Source organism: Drosophila melanogaster, chromosome 2L (genome assembly GCF_000001215.4).
Source record: "Drosophila melanogaster chromosome 2L".
Taxonomy (NCBI): Eukaryota; Metazoa; Arthropoda; class Insecta; order Diptera; family Drosophilidae; genus Drosophila; species Drosophila melanogaster.
In genome coordinates this window covers 20,941,509-20,948,510 of record NT_033779.5, presented here as the reverse complement: position 1 = coordinate 20,948,510, position 7,002 = coordinate 20,941,509, and the positions used below count along the sequence as shown (strand labels likewise).

The 7,002-nt window shown below is 42.0% G+C and overlaps 1 long non-coding RNA gene across 1 annotated transcript; it reads left to right on the top strand.

The window, feature by feature from the left end:
* Nucleotides 1-340: 340 nt before the first annotated feature.
* On the top strand, nucleotides 341-1,376 carry lncRNA:CR44606 (long non-coding RNA:CR44606). The gene has a single exon (NR_124408.1). It is a non-coding gene; the product is annotated as a long non-coding RNA:CR44606 (long non-coding RNA).
* The last annotated feature ends 5,626 nt before the right edge of the window (nucleotides 1,377-7,002 follow it).

Genomic DNA, 7,002 nt, shown 5'->3' with positions numbered 1-7,002 from the left:
ATAGTTACATGTACACAAAGTGCACTCAACCGGGGAAAGCTCCATTTGTACTTCAGTTGTTGGCTTGTGGGGCGGATTTGTTGCCTTGAGGTCATTATATCGAAAACAGCAGTTGCCCAAAATGCTCCCAAAAGCTTTTGTATGACAATTCCCCCAACTGCCGGGGGCGGAGGTCACCGGTCTGCAGTTGGGTTTGCTGCATTACATGCTTCAATTACAACAGCAGCGCCGGGAACTGCTCCAAATTCGAATGTGAAACATGGAAAAAGTTATACCAAACATGGAAATGTATGTCATTGACTAAATGACAAATCACTTGACAGTTTTTCTATTCTCACACAATTTAGTGCTGTGAACTGCTGGGTGCAACTGTAGACAGCCAATGTCTCTAATTGCAGAGGGCCTAGCGAACAAAACATATATAATATAACGGAATAAGCTGTTCTGCAATATTTTAGCAAGGCATATAAAATTCTTTAACGGGTCTCTCAATGACATTATAACTTTCTTTACTGACAGTAAGCTAATTTGTTGTCCTGTTTTAATGACCGGAAACGGTTCCAAAAAATGTTGCACTCCTGTTCGTTCAGCCGTGTTGGTGTGTGTGTGTGCTCGAGTTTGTGGCCCAAAACTCAAAACACAAAGCGATTGAGATTTCTATGCATTTCAAAACCATGCCACCAACACACACGCACTCGAGAGGCACAAAGCTGTCAAAGACAAAATTACAAATGCTAACCAAAAATGGAAAATGAAAATGGGGTGAAAAGGCCAAAAGCAAATATCAAAAGCGAAACATCAACTCAAAGCCGCTCAAAAAACCTCAAATTATTGAGGTTTATGGAAAGTCCGACGACGCGCAGAAGTATGCTACAGCTTTTACGCTAAATCAAAATTCCTATTCGAAAGAAGAACAAAGTTGAAAGAAACCAAGTATTAAATACAACAACTAATTGATATTGAAGTGTATATATATTTGGGCAACACGTGTAAAACCTAACTTAAATTTGTTGTGAGGCCCACCGAAAGGGTCAACAAAAGTGAGTTATTAAATGTGAGTCCAGACAGAGATTAAGCCATAAGCCCACTCCGTTCGCTATTGATAACGGCAAATCGTTGGCTCCTCGGTGGCAGCTTCCCCACCATCGGCACCCCATCGTCATCATCTTCACCACCATCATCATCATCATCAGCGTCATCGGAGCGAACAACTTCATCGGCGTCTGAGCGTCGGAGACGCCACAAAAGGTTATCTCCGTGTCAATTTATATTTGTTCGACGGGCCATTATATTTATTGTTAATGTCCCTGCTCGTGTGTGCGGCTGCATATGTGCCCCTGCTATGTAGTTTGCATGTTTTCCTATGAATAATAAATACGTTTTGGTAATCGTAAACGTTGCCGTTGCACTTTTGACCCCAAGCTGCTGTTCGAGTCGAAAGAATTACTTTTCTATCCACTGCAAAGCACTTTTACACGGCAAAAAAAAAAAAAAATAAAGGGCACGATAGAAACATTATATTCATATAGAGTACTCATGTATAATCAACAACATTCTATTTTAGCATCTAAGTATATAAGTATATACATATGGCCCATTTTGATTTTTCCTGTGCACTTGTCTGCGGTATCAGTTTTACCAACAGGGCGTGAACAATTTTATTACTTCGATGACCCCTCCACACGTAGGTCGAATTTGCTCTTAGTCCTCGCCGTAATCCACTCCATTTAAATCAGCCCAGATTAGTTTGGCTCTGCGGCAAGGCCCGACTCGTTTAGTTAATGTCTCAGTTCGGCTTGGAGCCAGTAAGAATGCCTTAATTATTTGCATAACTCATAAAGGACGAAGGCCGCGGGCAGGACACTCGCCCCAGAATTGATTGATGACTCAAGGATCGGGGGATTTCGGGCCTGAAAGAGTTGGGCCGACAATTCAATTGGTTTGGGGGACAGTCATTAATGTGATGGGCATATTAATTTCAGGCAAATTAGCCCCAAAACGGGCTGAGTGGGGGCAAATTAATTATTTTAAAAACTTTCCCCCCTCGAAGTGGATGGCTTTATAATTTATAAAACGCACATTCTGTGGTTATCAGACTTCCCACCTCAAATATTGTCAACCGCAAAAGCCACAACGTTGCATAATTTCTATGTGGCAAGCAGCACGATATGCGAGTATTTAAAGAATACAATTTATTCATTTGCATAATCTCTTGTGCTTGTTTTAATTCTAACATTTTTCTGTGTTGCTCATTAATAATCAAGTTTATTAATTATGATGTTGTTTTATGTTTGGACGACTCTTTGTTTCATGTTTGGCTGAAGCGCGACATTTAATATTTAATTTGTTGAGCTCGCTTTAAGCGAAAAATGTCCTTAAATAAAAACATTTTTTGGCAACAAATCCAATCTTTTCAGTGGCTTTAAAAAGCTCCTAAAACCTATATTAAGCGATCCTAATGCCCCAGAAGAACGGGACTGGGCCTAATCCAATGACTCCACCACCCACTCCATTGACCTAATGGGCATCGCATCTGCGGCTAGATTTCACTCACCTCTGCCTCTGATCCGCTCCCTGTTTCCCCTCCTTTCCACTTTTCACCTGGAACCCGGAACGAAGCACAAAAGCCGCCACACAATGGCCCGAATATCGAACCCAGCTTGCATTTGGGCAATGCCACCAGCAGCAACTCCGCTCCACGAGAAGAATAAGACACGGCTCTAGGGGGGCAGGGGCTTGGGGCTGGGGCAAGCCAGGAGCGGAATAGCGGCATCACGAAGCCAGACAATATTAATGATGCACATTGTCAAGAACTTTCACTGGCCTAGGCCACTTCCATTCGGAATGCGAATGGCACAAGGTCTGGCGCTGCCATTGCCACTGGCACTCGCTCCATGCCTCTGAGTCTAGCTGTGACCCCGCGCCATCCCAGCCCCCAAATCCACAGCTCTTTAGCATTGCACTGAGAGCTGAAGTGTGCAATTAAGAAGCAATCTGCATAAAGTTTGTCTTTAGCCATTCTATACTAGCATACATTGTTATCCAACCTACAACCCATGATATATTGTTGTTATATGGATATGTTTGTATATTTTTTGTTATATCGAATGATTTTTGAGAATTGAATGAGCTCTAAGGAATTTCGCTCAGTGTCCTTCCCATCGCTTGACCCAGTGCAGTGTGGCCAAACCACAATGACACGCGTCGCTTCAATTGAAACCTCGGGCACTCCGTAAACGGAAAAGAAGATGCGCGGGCGGCGGGGAGTAGAGGGGCTCAATTGAGACGCACTCTAATGGCAATAATTATGCGGCAGCAACAGCTCCACCACCAAAAAGAAGCCAAGAAGAAGCAACAGACAGATGGGGAGCAGGTCAGAGAGAGAGAGAGAAACAGGGACGGATAGCGAGAGAGAGAGAAGGCGGCAGATGCTGAGACTGGGACAGAAGGTGAGGAGTAGCAAAGGAATCACCATTAAAAAAGACAAAAACGATGATTGAGTGTGCGTATTTTGGGCTTCAATGGTAGCCCGCAATGGGGGATTGGGTTCGGAAATGGGGGAAGATTTCGGAAAAGAGGGGAAATGAATAGAAAGCGGAGTGAAGAAGCCGCATTCACCGCAAAGATGTCGAGAACAACGGATAATGCACTTCAAGAGCGGCTCATTGTGTCTGGCAGTTTGCTCGCCCGTTCGCCCCGTCCCTTTCTTCTGTCACCGCCTTCCCTCTTGCCATCCCTTTCTGCGCCCCATCAACTTGACTAAGTTCCAATTATTTGTGCGGTCGATGCTCAACGAGCGCCTTCCAATTGCAAATGCCGGTTGTTAGGGCGGGAATAAAAGTGGGTGGTGGTAGAGCGCCAGAGTGCATGGTTACACTGAAAAAATTAAATTTATTTTTAATAAAACACTTTGAAATGTGTTGGCTTCTTTTTCGAATAAGTATAATGCATCAATCTTACACTTTAACCATTTCGAAAGTATTAAGCAAGGCTATAAACATTTCTAATCATACTAAGAATTCCGCTTGTTAAACTCACTAGCTCAGTAGTAACATCCATATTATTTTCACAGTGTATCACAGTGAAGCAGAATGGGGGTTCAAAGGCTATTGCTTTAAAGTGGCGTTCAGTAGACGGCGGGCGGGGGGCGTTCCTGTCGTTGCTACTAGTTGTTCTACAGGAAATGATTTTTTTGTGTTTTCCAACTGCACTTTGCCCCTCGATTCACCTCCCGACTTCCCCATTTTCCGCCCACCCATTTCGGTTCTTAACAATTTATTTGTTGTTGCTGTATTCACATTGGTTGCTCCATTTCGCCGTTGTTGTTGCGGTTTTGACTTATGCGCGCTCTTAATTGTTGTTAAGAAGTGAAAATCAGCAGCAGCGTTCGCGGCGCAGAAAAGCGAAAAGAATCCGGTGGAAAGCCGCCTCCGCCATCAGGCGATGGGGAAAATGAGGAAAATGTGAGCGGTGGGTGGCGAATGGAAAGCAGTCTCGATTAATGCGACTTCGGTCTTCACTTCATTTAATTTTGGTCACTTACAGGGCTCGGATATTCGGCGTCCAAAAAACTCATTCAAAAAACAATTTGCATTGTTAAGGAAGTTTGTATCGAATTGCATATTTTTCATAAAAATAACCCATATTAAATTCAAGAGAATGTTGTGTTTTAAAATTATAAAACTGGTAATAATAGCAACCAAAACTATAAGCTTTAATGGTGGAATTCGTATAAGCATATAGAATTTAATCTATTTTTGGCCGTGCAAATTCAGAGAAAAGCGTGGTAAAATCGAAATGCGGAAAAGTGCGCTCAAGAGAAAAGTGGCGTGGGTAAGGATTTGTGGAAGTTGGCAAACGAAAAGCTGAGACGGATATGGGATCCTGGGTAGGAAAAACTGGGAAATTCAGTGCGGCTCAGCCGCAATCATTTCGGCGTTTTTGCATATTTTCATGCAGTTTTCCAGTTTGCCAAATTCCGCTGCAGGCGCCGCAGTGTAGACAGTGGGACAAACGCTTTCAGTTAACAGTTCTCGATAAATATATAGAAGCTATCATTCATAATCGTTCATAGGAAAATGCATTAAAATGCATTCTTGCTAATAAGTTATCACTTGCACCGGATGCCATGTCGAAACTGAATCATTTTAAGCCCGTATTAATTAGGATCCCCCATTTCGCTCCATATATCATAGTTGAAAGTTCCCTAGTTCCCGGCTCTTTCGTGGCCATCCATCAATCACCCTTCAATTTAATGGGCTGCTGTCGCATCGTCCCACTGTGCGGCGTCGCTTTGTTGTTGCTTCGCTTGCTATCATCAACGCCTACGAGCATGCCAAAAAAGAGAGTGAAAAATGCAGCGACTACAAAGGGAAATGGGTGGTGGGGAGGGGGTGGGTGGACGGGAGCGAAGGAGTGGAACAAACTGCATTCATGGCATCCTCCGCGAGCATCCAGTTGTTGTAGTTGCTGGCAGTTGGTAGTTATGCGCCGCTTAGTCACAGCTGTGGCGCTGACATGCTGCTACCACCCCTCACACCCCCTCCCAACACCAATCACAACGGCCCCATTTTCCGGGGATAGCCCCACTCACCCCTTTCTCCACACGACAGCCACCGCTTGCATATGCATATGCACTCGGCATCTCAATGCACTTGGAAAACTTCTGTGTCCTAAAATAATGTCATTTAACAATAAGCCGCAAATAAACATATATTGGACTATATTTCTCAAAAATAAGTGAATTTCTTATATTTAAATTAAATACTATAATGAAATTCTATAAGATCGAGAGAATGGGTAACAAAACTAGTTAAAGGGAACTCAAATATATGCATTCTTATATAAGGCATTGGGAAATATAAATATAAGTTTAGCATTTCTCATTTCACCAAAAGTAATACCACAAACGGGGAATAGAGTTTTTTAGAAAATATTTCAATCCATACATATTTACGCCTCATTTGTTTAAGTGTAGGCTCAAAAAAAAAGGACGCCGAAAAAATCGCACGCGCATATTTCTTAATCTTATTCTTGTAACTGCGTTGGAGCTCTCCTCTTCTGCGTGTGTGTGTGTGTGTGTGTGTGTGTGCGCATATCCATCACGCTCAGTGAAGCAACCCCTGACCCCTCTGCCCCCATTGTGCCTTCCCCGCCCCTCCCCCACCAACATGGTGTTCATGCTCATGCCACGCGTCGCTGCTTTTGCTTCTTCGCAACTTTATTTTGCATATTTGCCGCGACGCTTCTCTTCTATTTTTCTGCCTCCTCCAAGCTGAGCTCCACTTGATCTTTGACCCAATTTTTCGATGGGAATGCAAAATCTGCACCAGTCAGTGCACTCTCCCTTTTTCCAGTTCTCGACTTGATTTGTCTTAATCCATGCATCATCTAAGTTCATTCAGTTCTCAAGTAACTGAGTAAAGAAATGTACATATACGCAGGATAGATCTTTCAAAGTGTCTCAGATATTCATTCAATGGCAAGAATGTTTAGAACTTATAAAGTCAATTAGTAATTATTTTCGATGTTGGTAGATAGTCCTAGATATTAGGGTATACTAAATTCTATGAAAAGAGTGCAACAAACAGGTAAAGGAAAAAGTTTCCAAACCCATATTTTTAAAGCAAGTGTATATATTTCTTATTCCTATCATTTGTCGTATAAATATCGAGATTTTGGAAACTAGAGAAAATTAGAAAACCATTCTTTAAAAAAAATACTTTTGATTTTTAAATTGTAATTATGGATAGGTTTTTCACAAGGATTATCCTTGTTATGCCAATACGCATCTCCATGTAACAATTTAATTAAATTATAAGTGATTAAAATATTTTTGTATATATTTTTATGGCAGCTTTTGTGTGGCATAATTTTGAAAATACAAAGTTATTTCATCAATATTTTTAAACAATCGGAGAACAATACAGCAAAAGTTACATTTTTCGCCGGTCGTTTTTAGTAATATGCAGATAACCTTTTTGTGTGGTAGCTAAAATCCCT